This window comes from Vidua chalybeata, chromosome 5, assembly GCF_026979565.1.
Source record: "Vidua chalybeata isolate OUT-0048 chromosome 5, bVidCha1 merged haplotype, whole genome shotgun sequence".
Lineage (NCBI taxonomy): Eukaryota > Metazoa > Chordata > Aves > Passeriformes > Viduidae > Vidua > Vidua chalybeata.
The window spans coordinates 48,926,708-48,947,675 of record NC_071534.1 but is presented as its reverse complement, the minus strand read 5'-3'; the positions used below and the strand labels follow the sequence as shown (position 1 = coordinate 48,947,675).

At 38.5% G+C, this 20,968-nt stretch overlaps 1 long non-coding RNA gene across 2 annotated transcripts in view; it reads left to right on the top strand.

Annotated features, from left to right (window-relative positions):
- Positions 1 to 20,968, top strand: part of LOC128788747 (uncharacterized) — a 107,325-nt gene that overhangs the window by 7,903 nt on the left and 78,454 nt on the right. Inside the window, exons 4-5 of one of the 2 annotated variants that reach the window (XR_008431189.1) lie at positions 326 to 512; positions 18,221 to 18,304. This is a non-coding gene — a long non-coding RNA (uncharacterized LOC128788747). The remainder of the gene's footprint in view (positions 1 to 325; positions 513 to 18,220; positions 18,305 to 20,968) is intronic. The other variant, XR_008431190.1, reaches the window with a different exon arrangement.

Here is a 20,968-nt window from a genome sequence, read left to right as displayed (position 1 = left end):
ATTTAAACTAAGATTACAGGTCATTCTTGCTCTTCAGTCATTTCACTAAAGTAGTAGTTCCCAAGTTTCCTTGCTGTGATAGTTTAGATGGACATATGCTTTGGCCTGTGCCAGATCTTCAGTCTCTATCTTCTACCTCTCTGCCAAAACGCTTCCTCAGAAATTTCCCCTCAGAAATTGCTTCCACTCCAATCAAGCCACATGTGGAATGGCCTACTTTTCACCTCCAGAATCCCATACCTGGCTTTTTCTTGCTTATTCATATCCTGCCTTAACCAACTCCTTGCACCCACAGTCCTCCTCCAACATGTTTCCTGTCTTCCAGGTGCCATTGCCCCTCTCTGGTGGATCCTTGCTTCTGTGCTTGGCATGCACGTAGCATCCCCTAGTGGAATACCATCTCTTCCCCTGCCCCTGGCTCCCCCAGCAGCCATGAGGAAGCTCTGCCGGTGTAGCTGCTTTTCTCTTCTAGCTGGCTCACTCTTGTATGGTGGGCAGAGAGAAGATTGAAGGTAAGCCTTGCACCATTAAATAGCACACATAGTTCTCATAGGCCATGGCTCATACCAAGGTGCAGCCTGCAGTTGACATGTCTGTTGTTCTAGGTGGATGTTCCTGAAAGGCTTTGCAGCACATGGTGCAATTTGTAGGGTCAAGGGCAGGCATTGTCATTCAGTTAATATTGACGTCTAAGGAAGTTTATGAGTGTGGAACCAAAGAGAATCTTATATAGTAAAAAAGAATACTACTTGCCTTGAAAATAGACTAGTGATAATATTGACTGGAGTGAGGCAGGTCTGAGCACCATGGTGAGCAGCAGGGATTGCAAAATGACAATAGTTGTCTGTGGCAGACTGTGATAATATCCTGATTTGACAGAAGAAACTAATTCTGCATTGCATGCAGTGATGGATATGGTACAAGAAAGGAGAGGAAAAAACAACAGAAAATGTTGTCTCATGTCATCAAAGATTGGCACAAAACCCTGAGAAATAGTGCCAGAAACTGGACTTCCCACTGTGGTGGTGTTTATGATCTGGTCAATCTTATTTGGCTATAGCTTTTCTTATCTGGTAGGAAATAAGAGTTAATGTGGTATATCCTGTAACTTTAGATAATAAACCCACATTTGTATTTGTCCTTTGATGTAATATGTCAGACTAGAAAAGGTATTCACAGAGACTGTAGAGAGTCTGCTACCCAACAAATTAGTGAAGGGACCAGAAGTATTCCTGCAGGCAGCTGATCTGACTGCCCTCAAATGACATGCCAAACATTTTTGGACCCATCATTTCCTTTACTTTATAGAAAATGTTACGTCTTTGCATAACTGCAGGAGACAAGTGAAGAGAATACACAGAGAACCTGAAATTCTTCAGCAGCATTGCACAGTAGATAAGGAAATATTCTAAACCTGATGCACTATTGCAAAAACTCTGATTTCTCTCAGCATTCCTAAAAGTGTAATTTTCTATGGGTGAGACTGCATAGCTATATCTTCTGCTTTTTCCATTTCCTTTAGAAAAATATTTGATGATCTGCCCCTTACTTTCAGGCTCTCTGCAGCTGACTGAAAGGGCAGATAGCTTCCTAAAATAGACAGCCTGACTCAAACACAAATTGATTGAGCTACGACTCAGTCATAGAATTTTATGTGGTGCAGAAGGTCAGATAGATGATCGTAATTGTCCTGCTTGGCTTTAGATCTCACTGGATTTACTTCGGTACTAAGTCTCTCCATTCAGCATGATTCAAGAGAGTAAAATCCAGATCTCTATAAAATAGGAATTGTCCATTCAACCAAATGGAGAATGGCTGATCATAGACATATGGCAAATTCATTTTTTGCAGGCTGTTGATAATCTCAAAGAACATGTAGTAACAGAACAAATCAGCATGATAGTGGAGGTTCCCCCGCCACCCACAGTGGGTGATATTTTGGGGCGTATAAACAGGACTGAGTTACAATAACGCATTGCTTTCAATCTGAGTAATTTTCACTGAAATCCAAGATGACTGGATGCATCTGGTTCTTTCTGGTTTAAAATGATTATATACTGCAAATACATTATATACTGCAAATACATGCAGGAGAAGGCAAATCACTTAAGGACTTGTCTTGGGGGAAGTAACTTAGTGAAAGTATGAATGTCAGTTTCCTGCCATAGTTCAAATGTTAAATGACAGGTAACCTGAGATCACCCAAACTGGATGGCAAAGCTTTATTGTATGATGCTGTTAATGAAATCCTGCTTCTTGACAACTGAATTTTTTTTCACAGTGATTTTGAAGGTTGCTGTTCTGATATTTTCTCTTGCACTTACATGACTCTACAAGTGTATAACTTATATAAAAAAATGTAGTGGTGAAGATTTGTTGCATAAAATCTTGAAGGAAATGTTTGTCTAATTTAGGAGCATATTTTTTTGATTTCTGGAATTAAGGAACTGAGAGCAACTGATAAGCACAAGGCTAAAGCCTCACCCCACTGAAGTGTTACCAGGTACTGTAGTGAACAGAATCCTTTAATATGATGACTGCTGAGATATATTTGGTGTTCTGTGTCTCTCTTGAATGGAGAGGAGAAAATGAAATGGTGACTTTTCATTATGCAAATTTTGCAGGCAGTTTACTGTGTTTAATGAACTCATACAGCATATGCAGATGAACACTTCCCACCCTCTCACCACAGATCTGGCACACAGTAATCACATGTTCTGTGTTTCTGTGCTATATAATGGCTACCTCTGCCCATAGAAACACAGCCCTCAAAACTGAAACAAAGGTCTCTAAAGACTTCACTTTGCGAAAGGTTAGATCTGTCTCCACCTCTCAGGCCAGGGCATGAGAGACTGACCCGTGGTGTCTTCTGAGCTTTAAATCAAGCCAAAGGCTAGGTGGTAAGTAATAAAGTCTGCTGCCCTTTCTGTCCTACAGCAAAGACCAAGCAAGACCATTATTATTACCATTTTGTATAGGCTTTCTCCTTCAGAGTCACTGAACTCATGGAGCTTTGAGCTCCATCTGACCAGAGTGACTTTGCCAGCATCCTGTTGGAATTGAGGTAGTCCTACTGTACCAGTTCAGGTAGAACAAAGCCTATTAAATTAAATTTTGGTGAAATTCAGATCATTGCAGAGAATACACATCCATCTGTAGGGTGCCTCTTAAGGTCAGCTATGCATAACCACAGACTTTCGCAGATCTCCTTTTTGCTTCTCTCATGTTAGGCATAGTACCTCCATTCGTTCCTTTTCTTTCTTTGTTAATACATTATTGTGTCTACATTTGTATGTTCAAGAATATTTGTTATTCAGAGCCTGTAGATGACTGCACAGTAACTTTCTGTCTCTTAGCTTAAGAACTACTGGTGCTGCTCAGGTTACGTCAGAGTATGAGCAAAGAAACTTTGTGATCAAGTCAGTGGCTAGACTGCCAGGTGGCAAATGCTTATGCTGGGGACTATTTTTTTCCATTTATACTATATATATTGAAATATACAATGTATATTGAAAATGTTTTAACTATCCTACCATTACTTGGAAACAAAAGTGAACTTTCGAACAACTGAAATATCTTTCACGGTAACAAATTGTTCATCTATCTATCTATCTATCTATCTATCTATCTATCATCTATCTATCTATCTATCTATCTATCTATCTATATCTCTATAACTATATCTATATCTATATCATATATAATATCTACATGTATACCTTATGCATAAAATAGGTACGCATGTACATCCACATATCTATAAAGTGCATACACTGACATTGCCTCCAACAGTAACATACTTCAATTGTGGTCCAGACAAAACTGTGAAAGTATTTTAAGGAATGGTTCAATGGATCTAAGTTGCCAGTCTTGAGAATTGCTAAGCATGTATGCTTAGTACACTGTAGGGCTCAGACTCTTTAATTATCTTAAGTTCAATTTATAAAAATGAGAATACCTTATGCCAGTAGACATTTGCAAGTCTAATTCTCACAGATCTGCTAGATTTTGCAGTCAGCAGCTTTGCAGATGAAGCTGTTCAAAGTCCAGATTTTCAGGGAAGCTCTTCCCTCTCTTAAACCAATCCTGTGACTTACCTGGTGAATTGAAGACTTGATTTAGTTATAAAGAAATCATCAGCTCTGTGCTGGGTTGAGCTGGTTAGATCAGATCTCCAAACCTCTACCTGATCATGCTACTCCAGTGTAAAACCAGGTAGAAACATGTGACAAGGCTTAAGAAAGAGATATAACTCCTAGGTGGCTATTAGGGCTGTGCCTAAGAACACTATTATTCTGTGCCTAAGAACAGCTTGTCTTTCTCTTGATTTTGCCCCCAGCCTGTTTTGTTTTTACCTGCAAGTAGAACAGTACAAGTAGATACCATAAGATAATAAGCATGTAACATACTGCAGAAGTGACATAAGAAATAAATTAGATCAATGCTGCATCCCCTTATTTTTATGTGAATCAGCTTCAGCTCAGCGTGACTAGAAGTTCTTTAACAGTACCTGGCCACCTCTTCCCCATGAGCCTGGGAAGACCTGTGTCTTCTCCACTCTACTGGAGGTTTTGAATCTAAGCATTGCCTCTATGCATACTATAAACAAGCTAGAGACTTACCTGCAGAAATTCAAAGGCAGAAATTCCTGCAGTCAAGATGATTTTTTAAACTTTTTCTCCCAGTCCTTGCAAAACTACCTGATATTTAGTGATCCAACAAATCCATAGCCCCTGCCCAGGAAACAAAATGGCAGTATATTCTTATCAGGGATGAAAGTATATTCTTATCAGGACATTGAAATACTGGAGAAGAAGTTGAAAAAAAAAGGGGGTATTGTGTAACAATGAAATAAATCAAGCTACCTGAGTTGCCCAACCTACAATTTCACTTCAGTTCCAAGTGAAGTTTTCAGAATTTGTTCAGCAGCTTTATATTTGCCTGCTGTTCTAGGGGAAATTAGAATAGTTAGGCATTTTTATAGCTATTTGCTTCTCCAGCAGCAACATAAGTCAATTTATGTTTTTCATAAATTTAAAATAGTATTGTCCATCTGTTTTCTTCAGCAGTGGTAGCTTTAAAGAAGCCCACTAGAGGGCAAGCTGACAGCTGTAAGCCATCTGAATTTTGGGACTTCAGTCCTCCAGATACTGAGGTTAATGAGAAATTATTAGCTCCAGTGGCGCTAAAATAAACCTTAAAAATCATTCGCTTCCTCAAAACCTTAAAACTTCCCCAAAGCCCTTAAATATAGAAAAGAAGCTATTTAATTTAAGCTAAGATTCTATGAATGACTGTTAAATGTAATTTAAAAAAATATATCTTGTTGATCAGTTTTATAGAACAAGAATATACAAGCATCACATCACATGTCCTTCTTAAATTGTCTGGAGTTCTCTAATGTAAATAAATGGCAGATCTTAACAATTCTCTTATAGTTAAATAAGGTATTTCAACATACATACAACATATATATACACACATCTATTCATGCCTACAAATACATTTACCTCTAGATTAACAGTATAGATGGAGTGCTGACAAACATGAAAAAGCTGAATTTGATTCCTAATACTGTTTTATTGTTCCCGAGAGCTTCAAAAAGAGCTTTAAAAAGTACCTAATGCAGTCCTACAGCCAGAGGCTTAGAGCTTGTTAGATGCCATAAACAAAGCCACAGTGGTCCTGGTCAGTGCTTGAATGAGAGGCCTCACAGGCAAGAAGGGAGTCTGTGGGATGCATGTATTTTTTCCTTTTAATCCTGCTACTCCTTCAGTTTCCTGAAGAAGTTCTTGTATTTCAGTTTGTTCTCATCAGGAAACCTTTGTTTCCTTTTCTCCTTGTATTTTGAAAAGAAAATTGTATACAAACAGTTGGAAAAATCCTGCATTACCAGCTGGTATTTTATTCTAAACACTACATGCATAAGGCTTCAAAGGAAATAATAAGCAGTGTTTATAATAAAGTCTTTAGCATTTGGCTTATTATTTAAAGGATACTGTGGATAACATCTCAATTACCAAGTTACTGTGCCCTCAGCCTGGAGCCTTTTCCCTCTAATTTTGTCCCACATGTGCACGTAGTTGCGATAACACTTTTTTTGTTACACTTATACAGTATTCTTTGCTTTACAAGTCCCTAAACAGACTTCATGAGGCATACAGCATGTTGATATAGTAAAAGGGTTTCTTCCAGCAAGAACTGTGCATTAAGCCTTGGAAAAAATAAGACTTTCAACAAAACATTTGGAGGCTTCCTCCTAGTGGAACACCCTAAAACTTTGAGCTCTTCTTGCATGACAGAGCAGGCCTGTAACTCCTGCCTGTCCCTATATCAACACCTGAACCTGGTGTGTCAGGTCCAAAAGAAGTAGACTTTTGTGTCTGATAGGTCCTCATGGGCAGATCCTGTTGGCCACAAATTCAGCTGAGAAGGTTGCCCTTTCTTCTGCACAGCTCAGGTCTCAGATGAGCTCCAGAGCTGAGCCTAGAGGGCCAGCCAGTTTCTGCACAGCACAGATATAGCAACAACATCTCCTAGGAAGGTTGCACGAGGCCCCTTTGCTATGGAGGTGACATCCCTGGGGCTTGGGAAAACAAAATGATGGATTGTTGAAGTGGGGGTGAAAAGTCAGACACTTCCTTTTAGGACAAAGTGGGCTGTGCAGATGTTATTTGTTCTGTTTGTCTTTTATTTTGCTGTTGGTCCTTCAGCTAATCTTACTGTTGGTAACAGTGGAACCATCAGAGGCACAGGCAAGGGATGCAAGCAGAAGCATCATCCTTATGATTCAAGAGGGGAAGGGGGATCCCATTCAAGGGACTCTTCTTTATGAAATCCTGAGAGATCCTCCTTTGCTGATGGAATCCTGCAAGTAGTGATTGCAATGCTCCATGGGGTATTAGTGGCACTGGGGATCAGACAGCTAGCACAAAACCCAGAGGAGCCCATCGGTTTTGGAAGGCTTCTGTAGGACTGAGTAATTTATTTGATGGACAGACACACAGCTAATATTTTTCCAAGGGGCTAGATCTGTAATAGGCGGGGTATGGCACTATTATCTGGCTTGAGTCTGCAGTGGATGAAATTTCCCAAGCTTTAGTTTCTGTGATTTGAAGTATTCTCTATAAAAGTTTGCATCACCACTGTTAATCATGCATATTTGAATAGCTGCGTGCCCAGTACATTAGGATACTCTACATAGGACAGTGTTATCTAATGATGATCTTTATAGCTAGTTGGGTATAAGCACAGCTAGTCACATTTTCAAAAGCATACACAGACACATGCACACAAATAATCTGTGAGAGTTTTTCAGTGGTTTATTATTTAATTTTGCAGGTAATAATTAATTTTCTTTTTTGTCCAGTTTCTCCATTTATCCTGTATCTGGTGATCTACCTACTGCTAAATAATGCTGATCACCGGATTTCCTGACAACAGTGCACCAGTGGAGGTGTTCTCAGGACAGCATTTCAAGAAAAGACAGGGGATAATGACACTCACAAGACACCTGATTTTATTTCCAAACATAAAATTTTGAGGTTCAGAGAAAATGTTTTGTCTTTCAGGTTTTCATATGTCATAGAGAAATCAGTGGAGCATAAAAAACAGACCTTGGAAAATTAACCAAAGCCGTAATTTTCTGCAAAAAGGCTGCTTCAGTAGAAATATTTTCATCAAGTTGTTAAAAGCACAAGTCTCCCTGCTGATATAGTGCTCTGCTCTGAATTGGAAAAATGAGTGTGGCTTCTTAGACATTTGCATACATACATCCTAAAGACACAAATCAGGTTCTAGCAGAAGTTTGTTTTCATGCAAGATCAGTCCCTTGGACTCCACTGAGAGCTTTTACTCCCAGGCAGTACCTGGGAGATCTGCTTCCAGCTCTTAACTCTCCTTTTGCCTGATCTCTCTTGGAGTTAATAAGAAGCTATTTGCACTTCATGACCAAGATGCTTCTGTCAATATTAAACTATAACTGATCCTCAGCTTCACCATTTATATCAGCAACAAAGTAAAGCATACATTATCTTTTTGTAATGCTTGACTTGGTTTCCATCAAACATTTTTTTATGTTAATGATATCCTTGCAATTCCTTTCATAGTACAAAATAGTTAATTATCAATGACAATCCTGCTATGGGTTTGGATAAAGTATTTCTCTTTATTAGTCCTGTTGTTTATGCTTCTCTTTATTAGCCCTGTTGTCAAACAGCAAACAAAAACTGTAAGTGGTCTCTCTTAGTTCCTGTTGCTTTGAAAGCTAGTTACATGTCTTCATTTGTAAATTGCTAGTCTTTAAAAAATAATTCAAAGAATCTTGGCTGGTTTTTTTGCAATCTTTCTTTTTTCTTTCTGTATTATCATTAATATGCTATGTTTAAGAGCTCTATTTCAAATTTGTAGGCTGCAGCTTCTGAGTCTTTTCAGTCAGCCTTCTGAAAGCTAATTAACTCATAATTCAATTTAGAGCAGGACTTTATCAGCAGAAAGTCATAATCAGAGAGGAAGGATGGGGTAATGACTAATGAAGTCTTTTTCCAAGGTCCTTACCAGTCTTCCTTGGTGACATTAGAAAATCTGTGTAAGTACTCTTATTTTCTTTTCCTGTGTCTGTTTTATCTAGAGAAGAAATATTTTGATCAAGGACTATCGCTATACATGAGAATGACTTCAAAGTGCTGCTGTCCTGATAGTATTTTTCAAATATGTGTCATATTGCCTTTGAGTCAGTAATGGGTCTCGGGAGCTTTTCCTAACATAAACAGGTTAGAAGGGTCCTCTGTTACTTAAGGTCTTGCTAGTAAAAAAGTAGAAAGCATGGAAAAATCTTTCAAAGTCCATGGTAATAAGGTCTCCACTATAAAATTTTAATGCAGTATAATTGTGATTATTTAACTGTAGCTTTTAAATGGCATTTTCATTTGTTTTAAGATGCATCTGTCTAGTTAGTGAGACTGAGAAGGAGCTTACATGAATATCAGTTAAGTCCATGCAATTTTTAAAAATAGTTGTTTTGGAAGATGAAATGTAGAACAGGTACACACATACGTCCCATGATATTTCCTCTAAGTACGCTGTTAAAAACATATCTTTATCTAACATCTAGTAATTGCTAGTTCATGCAAAAAAACTGTTAGGGTGCTTTGTATTCTGTAGCATACTCAGACATACTGAGTTATTTTTACATTGGAAGGCAGCAGGGTGTCTTATTTTAGTACTACCTATTCATCACAGTGCAAGATTTCTGGAATTAATCTGAAAAAGGCTGTTTTATTTTTGCAAGGAGTTGAAATGCCTTTGAAAGTTACCAAGCTGACAACTCTGAAGGCTGGCATCCTGTTTTTATCTGTTGGATGGGTGCAATGCTGGCAGTGGCTGCTCAAGCTGTTCTGCATTGTTCTATTGCCATCTATGCCAGGCAGATATAGAAGGCCCACCCATAAAAAGGAGAGACACAACCTTCCTGACTTCACACTGAAGAACAGTAACAGCTCTGCAGGGCTTCCAAATACTATAATCTTCTGTTGGAATGACACTCACACCACCATATTTATTTACATCTGTCTTGATTGATACAAGTTGAAGATAATTAAGTCAATTGAAATAAGATATTTTCTCCCTAATTTTTATATAATCAATACAGAGGTGAATTCTGCCAAAGTAAAATTCCGAGCCTAAATTTAGGAACAGCAAACCTCTAATGTCACTCTACACTCCCTTTCAACTTGAAAAAGGTTGAGTATCCCTACAACAGACTTAGAGCTCAACCCACCAGTCTCCCTACAAGCTCTGAAAGTGATTACCTTTAGGCATTCTCCTAAACTACCTGAAAGGAGGTTGTATCAAGATGGGAGTTGGTCTCTTTTCCCAAGAAACAATTAATAGAATAAGAGGAAATGGCCTCAAACTAGAGGTGGTTTAGATCAGATATTGGGAAAAAAATTCACTAGAAGCAGTGAAAAGATTTCACAGCCAGCCCTGGAACAGGCTGCCCAGGGAAGTGGTTGAGTCACCATTCCTGGGGGTATTTCAAACCATGTAATAGATTGATTTGGAAGGAATCTCTAAAGGTCATCTAGTCCAACCCCCCTGTCAAGTAGGACATCTTCAACGAGCTCAGATTGCCCAGAGCCCCATCCAATTTGACTTTGAATGCTTCCAGGGATGGGATATCTACCACCTCACTGGGCAACCAGTGTTTTACCACCTCATTGTGAAAAAGTCTTCATTATATCAAATTGAAATTAAGCTTCTTTTAGATGAAAACCTAAAAAGCTTGGTCCCATCTTTGTTGTAGGCCTACTTCAAGCACCAGAAGGCTGCAATATGGTCTCCCCAGAGCCTTCTCTTCTCCAGGCTGAACCATCCCAAGTTTCTCAGCTTCCCCTCATAAGAGAGCTGCTCTATCCCTCTAACATCTTGGTGGCCTTTCTGAAGACTCACCCCAACAGATCTGTGTCCTTCCTATAAAATAGATGTAGTAATTAGGAACATGGTTTAGTGGGACTTGGAAGTATTACAGTAATGGTTGGATTCTTAAAGCTCTTAAAGGTCTGCTCCAAGTAAGTGATTCTATGAATCTAGGATTCTAACCCACAAGGTTCCAGTTCTCTCCCCAGGAAACACTGTACAAGATAAAAATTATGTGAATAATATATGGTCTTGAGAATGCACTTTTTCATATCCAGTTCCCAAAATACTTCAACAGAGGAATGCCTTGGTACTTTTTTAATATTCTGAAGCAATGTGTTTGTATTTCTCTGAGTATTGCCCAGGACACTGATACTAATGAGTCACATATTCTTATAGGACTGATATATTTTAATTTTACCTAGATATTCTCAGTTTGTAATACAAGAGAGATAAAATTTCAAACAAACAAAAGTACTCAATTAAAAAATAAATACTGTTTACTATTGTAAATATTTAATAACAGCCTAGCTACAAATGTTAAAGAAACCGTCAATTGATCCTATGCTTGTATCTGGAAGTCATCTAGCTCACAAGCCATAAACACTAATATGTGATGCCCAGTTGCTCAGTCCATATGATCCATATGAAGTAGAATTTGCACACAGTATCTGCAAATATTGCATTCCTGGGAGATGGTATATTAATGTTGGACTGTAGAAGAGTGAGTGCATTTCTTTTGAATCTTTTTGATGATGTCTACAAGGGAGCAGCAAGGTAAGAGTTTCCACTGAGATTTCTCCTTTGTGAGTACAGATCCTAAACTTTTTCAAGATGGAGGTTGATCCTCATAGATTGCTTTTTCTTGTATGGAAATGTTAATGCCTCTTCTACAGTCATCTCCTCTCTTATGGTAAACATGTCTTGTTTGTCATGGCTTGTCTAATCTGTGAGCAAATCTTTACTGTAGTGAGAGCTATAATGCTATTCCTACCCTGGCATTCTGTAGAATTCATCCCAAAGCCATTCTGTACAGGACACCTTAAATTTACTGTGGACATGTATCAACATGGGATTCGAGTGGCATCTCATTTCTATGACTCTAGAGATTAGAGGGTTTGATGTTCAGTTTGGGGTGGCTAATTTCCAAACCTTGTCCTTAATTGGTACAGTGATTACTGCTGCATCTCCATACACACACTCATTCCCTGCCCACCAAATAGCCCATTCACTGCCTGACATTTTTCTTAGTTAACTAGCCTCAACTTTTTTAAGCATCCCTTTCAATTTGCTACTACAAGATACATGCAATCAAGGTTATGAAGCTTTCAGAAGTCTGAGTGTTAGATTGAAACACGTGACACAAGCATCACTCAGGACAGCAGCTGAAAGTTGTAACTATCATAATTCCTTTTCCTTTCTTAAGTAAGAAATATTTATTCCTGTTTAGGATCTATGTACTCATGTTTTTTACAGAAAATGTTTTGCTGGTCTTTGAACTGCAAATTCCTCAGGTCTCCATAGGAACATACATTAAAGGATGAAACCTGATGTTCTTGTGAAAGCTGAAATCTGCAGTATTTGAAAGATTTAGTTCCTAAAAATGTGCTTCTTGATCTGTTGTGAATCAGCTATCTCAGTCTATCCAATCCCTACTTAATGCATGAATAAAAATGCCCAAAATATTTCAGATGTATTAGAGACTTTTTCAACAGCCCAACAGAGTGGACAGTATTCAGTTATTCTCTTATAACCATTTATCTTAGTATTCCCAGCAAAAGTAATGAACAGCATTCTAGTATAAGAATATATGGACCTCATCAGCATTTAAGGCCACTTGTCACCTCAATGAGCTTGGCAGAATAGTCAAGGGTTTTTTATATAAATGATCTCATTTTGTTCCTCTTCTAAGGATTAGCACTTACTGCTCCAGACCTAAATTCTGGTTTCCTCAGAAGAAAGGTAATTATAAAGTTTTTCAAAAATATTTAGAACATTATACTTATTGTTACAAATGAAAAATATGCCTGGATACATCTAATCAGGTGAAACGTAGTTGTACACAAAATGGTTTTGTATGCTGATGGTGACACTGCAACATGCTGAATGTCAGAAAAAAAGGAAAAAGAAGTGTTGCCTCAGGATAATTTTTGCCAAGTGATAGGGAATGAAATATGTATCTCAGATTTTGTCTTTTGGCATGCATTTAGTCAGAAGTCACTGGGTAGCAAAAGATGCTGAGTGACACAGAATCTTAAGGGAAAAGCCTAAATGGTGAAAAGAGGCAGAAGAGAAACCTTCACTCACAGCATGTTCTGGAGCTTGTAAAATGCAATCAGAGCCTCTCTTCACTGTGGATAAAAGGATCTTTGAGAAGCATTTCTACTCTGGTTATATTTTGCTTCTTAACAATGCACTAGGACTACTTAATTGCTCCATCTGTCTATGCAAAATTCTAAAACAAAAGGCTTAATGTTTTTTGAACAGATGAACTTTTCACATATCTTTGATTGTTTCTAGTAGAGATGAAAAAAACCACAGACTACCTCTGTGAAAAGAGCTGTGAACTCTGTTAAAATCCCTATCCAGAAGTTTTATACTTAATTAATGCCTATAGAAGGTTGCTGTCTCTCACAACATCATTATTAGAGCCATAGACAAGGAATATATTGCTTTATTGGAAAGCTTTCTGCAAGAGCATCAGGTTATTCAAATTGTTAATAAAGACATAAACAATGTGCAAATTAAAAATATTATTATTTTTTGTATCTGATGGAACATATTATTTTTATTTATGCCTACAAGTAGTAGGCAATGAGGTTCAACTTCCAGTGGGTGGAGATCAAGATAACACACAGGCCTGAGACCAGAACCTTAGAAATATTTCGTTTCTCCTGCTGTTGTTTTTGGATGACAACAGTATACTTTCCTGATATTTGATGTCTTGCTTTTCTGACTGTAACTCCTTCTTCCATCTTTACCTCCTGGAACATATTTTGAGTCTAATAGGTTAAAACACTATTGCTTCAAATTAAAAGGTGATGCTTTAATCTAAAATCTCTCTTAACAGAGTTTTATTTGAGACAATGCATTTTTCTCAGGTTTAATTGCACCACGTTTTGTTTCGTGTTTTGAAATATGATTCACATTACCTTTGTACCATTAATGTAAGACAGTTTGATAGTTCATCCATCAGCAATTAGAAAATAGAAGGCCAAAGGCCTATATTAACAAGTAAGTAATGCAAGTATGTAGTAATGTCACCATAGCAACTTGGCTTGCACACAGGATGCTGTATTTAACCTTGGGGAGTTTTTAAAAACTCTTGATTCCTGAAGTAAGTGAAGTCTGTGTGATAGTGGGGCTCTGCCTTCAATGCTATAAGAGTAGATTTATCTTAGAAATGTGCAATTGCTTTGGCCCAGTATAACTTATGAGAAACCAATGGTGTAAGAGCACTTAAAGACATGCCTCATGGAAATCTTGACTTGCAGTTAAAAATGTTCAAGATTGCTTGCTTTTTTTTGGAACTGAGAAGGAGTTTGCTGTAGAGTTTATTGCAGTAAGACAGAAGCATATAAGCATCTTAACAAAAAATATTCATAGGAATTACTCTTAGAGTTTTATTTAATTTTTTTTGCTAGTCCACACACACCCTTCTATCTTCACAGTTACTGAGAGCTTTGTCAGGTAAAGAGGGAAAAACATGCATGCTTTTGAGTTTCTCTTGTGGGTTTGAATTTTCAAGCTCCTAAATTAGCTATGTGGATGGTATTAATTAGTAATGTGAATCTATATGTCCTCAAGTCAGGTAAAAATCTTATGAATTAGCTTCATTAGAGGGTCATGCTGCTCATGGACAACAAGCTCTAGGCAGCCAGTTTTTGAAAAAACTGACATTTCAATAACCTTTTTTAGGGAATACAGGAGTTTTAGAAGTGTGAGATCATAGGATCAAAATTAATTCTTAGGAGGCACAAACAGTGGCAGGTTTGAATACTGTGTGGTTACTACTTCCCCTCAGCAGTCAGGCTGTAATGCTTCCCCATGTCCCCATCTAGCTCAAGACTGGCTAAGATGATAAAATACCCAGATCAAGAGGCCAGATTTGGAGGGCTTGTTACCTAAGTGCCTTTCAGGGTGCCTAAATCACATCTTATTAAGATTTTCACAAACTCTTCTTGAACTACTTTGCATCTACAACCCCTTGGCACCTCATTTTCCAGTGGTAAGTTGCCCCAAGTTCTTACATTTCTGCAGAAACAATGAATACTCAACCACCAAGTGTCCACCTCATACCTCCTGCTCTGGCAACACCTGGCCTTTCCTGTCTGTATCTCACCTATAGATAAAAGTGCTCATGTCTTTATATCTAATTATTTTTCTGTGGAGAAACATCCATTTGGAACAAGGAAATGTGAAGGTCTCTCAGTAGAAGAGAGAACTTTACAGACACCTAAATTCCAAGGGAAGATTTAACAGAATAGTCCCCTTTAGCCTTTAAAAGAAATTATCAGCAGGTTTACCAGTAATTGAAAAAAAACACTGGTGTTCATAACATTAAAAAAAAAAAAGTCACTATTATAGAATGATATAATTCCTGAAATAGTGTGGATTTCAACTATATAACTAAAAAATATGCATAGAAACAGTTGCGTTAAATGTTTGGGGTTTTTCTCACACTCTGCTATTGCACTCTTATTCAGGACATGGGCTTGTACTGTGTTTTAGTACCCTGCCTCAACAGATAGTTTAAAACCCACCGTTATATTTAAGTGTGTTTTACATTTTTTCACAATCAGAAACTGTCATGAAAGTAGAAAAGTGCTGAAAAACAATCTGTTAAATAAGAGAACAAAAAGGAGCATGAATACTTTAAAAATTCCTACCAAATATCAAAATCAGGTTACGAGACTAGCTGAGAGTATTTTGTCCACCCCATCAGTTTCCAAGTCAGTAAACTGTAAAAGCTGTAGGTTCTTTTAAGAGTCAGATCCCATGCCTAGTGAATTCAAATGCCAGAGATTCCCCATTGCAGCAGAAAAGAAAGGTAAACTCTTTTAGGAGGGATAAATGTTGAAAATTTCCTGCTTCAAGACAAATATATTTTGGCTCAGCTTTTCAGTAAGATCGTATTATTTGCTGTGCTGCTCCAGTGACAAACTTCTCAGTGGATGACTGTGATTAGAGACTCTCTGTCTTGGGGCCAGAGACATCCATCTGCCCGTCTGACCATCCTGCTGGGACATGGGCTCCTTGACTAATTCAAAAACCTTAGGCACAGTGGAAAGACTGTTGAGGCATATCCAGTCGCTGACTGTGACTCATGCTATTCATGTTACTCATCCACGTGGGCACTAATGAAGTGACTGTGAGGTTCTGGGAACACAGGGGATGGAGTCCAGGTCACAAGTGATACTTGCCAATACTCCCATTCGACTGCAGAGGCCTACCCTGGGTCATATGAGTCATGAATTTGGATGCAGATCTTTACTAATAAAGTCAGCACTGGGCTTCAACTTCCTTAAAAATAACATACTGCTTTTTAAAGGTGGAAGAGGGATACTGTGACAGGGAAACTGTTTAATACCAGTGCTCAAGCTGGGAGAAGGACTTTGATCTAGGGTTAAAAAGATGTGCTCTCAGCATCGAGGAGTCAACTATGGAATTTCAAATACTGTTTGAAATGTTACATGACATTCATGTCATATTGCAGAGACTAGCAAAATGTCTAACGTGATTCCCAGACTAACCTTGAGCTGCAGATCAGATCATAACTTCCGGTTATTTAACATTACTGTTATGAAAAGTTAAAACTGCTTGCAAAACACTCTCTGAATTCAAGGAAGGACATGTAAAACAAATAGTACTGTCTTATAAATTCATAGACTTGCAGAATGTTTGAGGCTGGAAGAGACCTCAGGAGGTCTGTAATCCATGAATCCATGCCCCCGCTCGAGCAGAGTCTGCTAGGTCTATGTCCATTCAGGTTTTGAGTGTCATCAAGCTGAAGACTCCATAAACTTTCTGGGAGACTTGTTAAAGTGTTTGCCTACACTCATGGGAAAAAAAAGAGTAAAATTCTTGTGTGTTTGAGTATAATTTCCTACATTTCGGCTTGTTATCATTGCCTCAGCCTGTCAGGAGATGACTGAGAAGGGTCTGGGTCCATCTTTCTTACTTCCTCCCAGTGCATAACTTTTCTGGAAAGGTGGATGCTGGGAAAAGGTGTCATAACAGACTATAATGCTAGGCACTTCCACAGCCACGTTTGTAATTTACCCATATCCAGGTAAAGTGAGTGCTGACCCCCCTCTTTGTGGTTATGGAGCGACTGCGAAAAATAATTTTCAGTGATTCACATTAAGAATGTGAACCTTTATGCGGAGTCCCATTTTGTAGGCACACAGTTTGTGGTAATTGGGAGTGGGGCTGCGGCTGAGCCTCCTCCCCAGTGGGTACAGCTGTGAAAAGCAGGTGAGCAGCATTGACAGCAGTGAGCCATGGAGTGCCCAGGTGCACTGACCAGCCACCAAAGGGAACAGAGGGCAGACAGATGCAACACATGAACATGAGGGGTATAAAAGGCTGGGCTAAAGACTAAGAAGGGCAAATAGTTGCAGCTTTCTGAAGTGATGGGATGTTGCTCTGTATGGGCAGGTGTCTGAAGCCTTCTGATGTAGTAAGGTGTTACTCTGTATGGGTTGAAGCTGTCTGAAATTGTATGATGGTACTCTGTGTATTGTGGCCCATCTTGGCTGTGGCATGTGCTGCGACCTATGTTGCAACACCATTTCTTCTACATAATTGTAATGATTTAATGATGAAGTTGAGGTAATATGTTTAGAAAATCTGCAGTCAATATGAGTGGAGAAGTTGCTCTGACTTTGATAGCATCAAAACTGGAAAATAATGAATCTAAAAAATCAGGCATACTCTGAAATTAAAAGCAGATGAACTCCAACAAAGACATGAAAATAGACATGTAGCAGAAGTGACTTTACACAGAGAAGGATCTGAGGATTGTGGTGAATCGCAAATTGACTATGAGTAACAACACAGTATTTTTTCCAAAAAAAGTCTTGGTCAAAAATACATTCCTAGGAATGTTATATTCAACCCTTGGGAAGTAACTGTTTTGCTCTGCTTGGGAGCCAACTGGATCTCAGACCAGGTGTCCACTTTTAGACACCACATTTTAAAAAGGATGACTTGGAGAAAAATCCACAGTATGGTGCAAGAAATGCTAAAGGATTTAGCAAATATAAACCATAAAGAAAGGTAATCTCATTCCTTTAGGCTGCAAAAGGGTACATTAAAAGGGGTTGTTTAAATCTTCTAGTCTCCGAAAAAGATAATTAAAAATAGAATAGTGGTCACTTCTTACTTAAGACCAGAAAGGAAGGATAAAAAAACTATTGCAACTAAATATTGTGATTTCTAAATTGCATTATTAGTGAAGTCCTTTAAGAAGTAGTATTTAAGAATATGTGTGAATGTGTTTTATTGAATGTGTTTAAGGACTGTTCATATCAGCATCTGTTGTGGACAGTGCACAGGAGAGACAGGACAGCATCCTGTTGTCCTTCCCAGATCTGCATCTCTGTGGTTTTAGGACAATGAGTCTCAAAGTGAGTTAAAAGGCAAATGTAAATTCTGGCTCCAACAAAGAACACACCTTGGAGGGGAAAGGTTCACATTTACCACAGTCTATAGACAGGATAAGGAAAAGCAGGAACAAAAGCCCCAGATAATTTTTTCTTAAGTGTCCTGAAAAAATATAACTGAAATTTTTCCTACACAGACCCCAGACCTGGTGTAAATCAGTGTGTCTCCATTGACTAGAATGTGCACCTTGTGGAAGATGAATAGCATCAAATTTTTGCAGGTAATTAAATTAAAGGTATCAAAGCCATGTTCTGAATCTGGTAACAATTCTTAGAGAGACAGAAATCCAACTCTAATTTACCAGTCTGCAGTGTAAAGACAAGGTTATTAATCTGGTACATTCAGTCTTTATAAATAAAACTTAATTACGCAGCAAAGCTCTTGTGAAGGCAATGGCTGCTACTGCTCTCCCCCAGGAAATGCAGTTTCAGTGCCAAACCAGCTGCATACATTCAAACAGAAGCAAATCTGCTGCTTTTTGTCAGCCAGAAGATCTGAAATGAACTTTGACTAAACTGAAAAGGCACAGGCACCCCTGGGTGTTCCTTAGCTAAAACCTTGCTCTCTTTCCAGTTGGATGGGCTGCACTCAGAGCAGGAACATCCTTCTTCTTAGTGGAGCAGTCACTGATCTCAGTCAGTGTGAACTGGCACTCATTCTTGTGGATGCTGTGTCATTCCTCACTAGAACTAAAACAGTCTAGGAATATAATGTTTTCTTGTTTTTTTTTTTTTTTTTAAGTATAATTCCAAATGGCCTAATATATAGTGCATCCTGATCCCATAAAGCACTTTTGTTGCTGAATCTTAAAAGTGTTGCTCCCTTTTGTTAAATTCTATGGATTTTGTCCCTAAAAGAAGCCATCCCTAAGTGCTTTTCTCTCTGGCAAAGTCATTTCAGGGCAATATGCAGAAACTTCTTTACTCATACAGTGTAACTTCATCCACATCTCTCTAAATAATTAAATAATAAGCTTTGTGGGACAGATTCATTCCTGAGGAAAGACAGCAGAAGTCAGTATAAAAGTCTGTATAAACAGATTTATGAGTGCCTTTTTTACCACAGATGAATTTATCACCAACTCTGCAGTTGAAGAGTTTGATCCAATAGTACGGCATCTGAGAATGAAAATGTAAACTTATTATAAGATAAAAACTGTCACTACCTGGTAAAACCTGTATTAAAAATACTAGTGTTCCTCCAAACCCAATTAATTCCAATAATTACACAGTCATTAAAGCAACAGTCTAAAAGGGAAAACACCTTCATAGAAGTGTTCATATGGACAGTTATTTAATCTGCTTTTTAGACTCTCTAGATGAATGACTTTTTGCCTAGTATAGGACATTCTATTATCAGGTCTTTGCAGTCATTCTACTTAATTACTTCTCTGCCAGCATCATTTGTACTCCTAGATGTCTGTATAAGGCTAGTTTGCAGCAAGAAATTTTATTCCTGCAGCTCTAGGAGAGGCCTTTTCATCATTCTGTGAGTAGTTTCACACTATATTTTCCTCACATTATCCAGCACTAAATAGACAACTATTAATTTCCAGGTAGCCTTTTCAGTAGGGTGTCTGGGGGCTGCTGTCACAATCAAATTTGAACGTTCAAATTCCATTTTATCTCCAGTATCAACATTTCAGTCCCAAACACAGATCATTAACACCACGTCCATGCTGCTGTTAGCCAGATGCTCACGTATTTCAAAAGGATGTGTTCCTCTCACCCACCTTCCCCACTAGGCTGCCTAACAGCCCAGTTATAGACACATTTCTTCACTTCCATTCTCTCAGGAACCCAATGAATATTCATTCCATGCAAAGTGGAACCGTTTGAACAGAAATAATGGGATGCCTCACCCTTGTGCCTTAAAATAGCTGACCTTTTGTGATCAGCATATTCACCTCCAAGTGGGAGATACCAGGTCAGATTCCCTCAGGCAGCAAAAGAAATTTAACCCAAGCCTCCCAAAGCCTTGCTAGCGCAGGTGGATATTATGATCCAAGCTTTTCTTTGCTATATCTTTCTGGTTATCTTGGCTTAGCTTGTGTCTACATGTAACTCTCGATGCCTTAAATAATACTGGTCATTCATGAAATAAATAGCATGGTTTCTGTGATGCATGGCAGGGCTTCCTCTCTGTGGAAGCAGTGTGCACAGAGGTGAGACCCCAGCCCTACCTGAGCAGGACAGATATGTGCTCAGACTGAGAAATATGAAGGTGGTCACTCTTTACATGGTCTGGATGCTGTCATTAAATAACCTGACATACTGGAATCTCTGGGAGATGCCTGTCTGTCCTCATGCTGTATGGAAGGCAGGCAGAGCTTCACAAGCTTTTAAACTGGACAAACAGCTAAGCCTTTGGAAAGAGGTCTGTCTTGCAGTGTTGCCACAACTGTTTTAATTTAAAAATACCTACAGATAGTTTATCCTGGAATGTTTGTTTATTCCTTTTGCTTTCTTTAACTCTCCTTGCTTGTGTGTGTAACACTATATATACACGTAGGGGAAGATGTGGTTCAGCTTTGGCACAGAAGACTTATGCAAAATCTTCTGATTTCTTGCAAACTACTAACTCGGAGTTGTGGATCCTTTATATACTATGATGGCTATCTGTTCCACTGCCAGAATCTCTGCAAACTTGCAGTGATCCATAACTGTTAGTGAGCTTCTCTTCACTGCAGTCCTGCAGAAATGATTTGTGCTAAAATCCCATTGTCAGAGATGTCTGCTGCTTTTAGAAAGCCACCTAGACAATCATGTTTCAGAGCACTTTTTAGTGAAGAAACCTTTTCATGAAGTTTTATGCAGTGGGAACCACCCCCACCTGGAGCTGTGAGTATTCACTATGCCTGCAAATTCATCCACAGCTGTTTCAT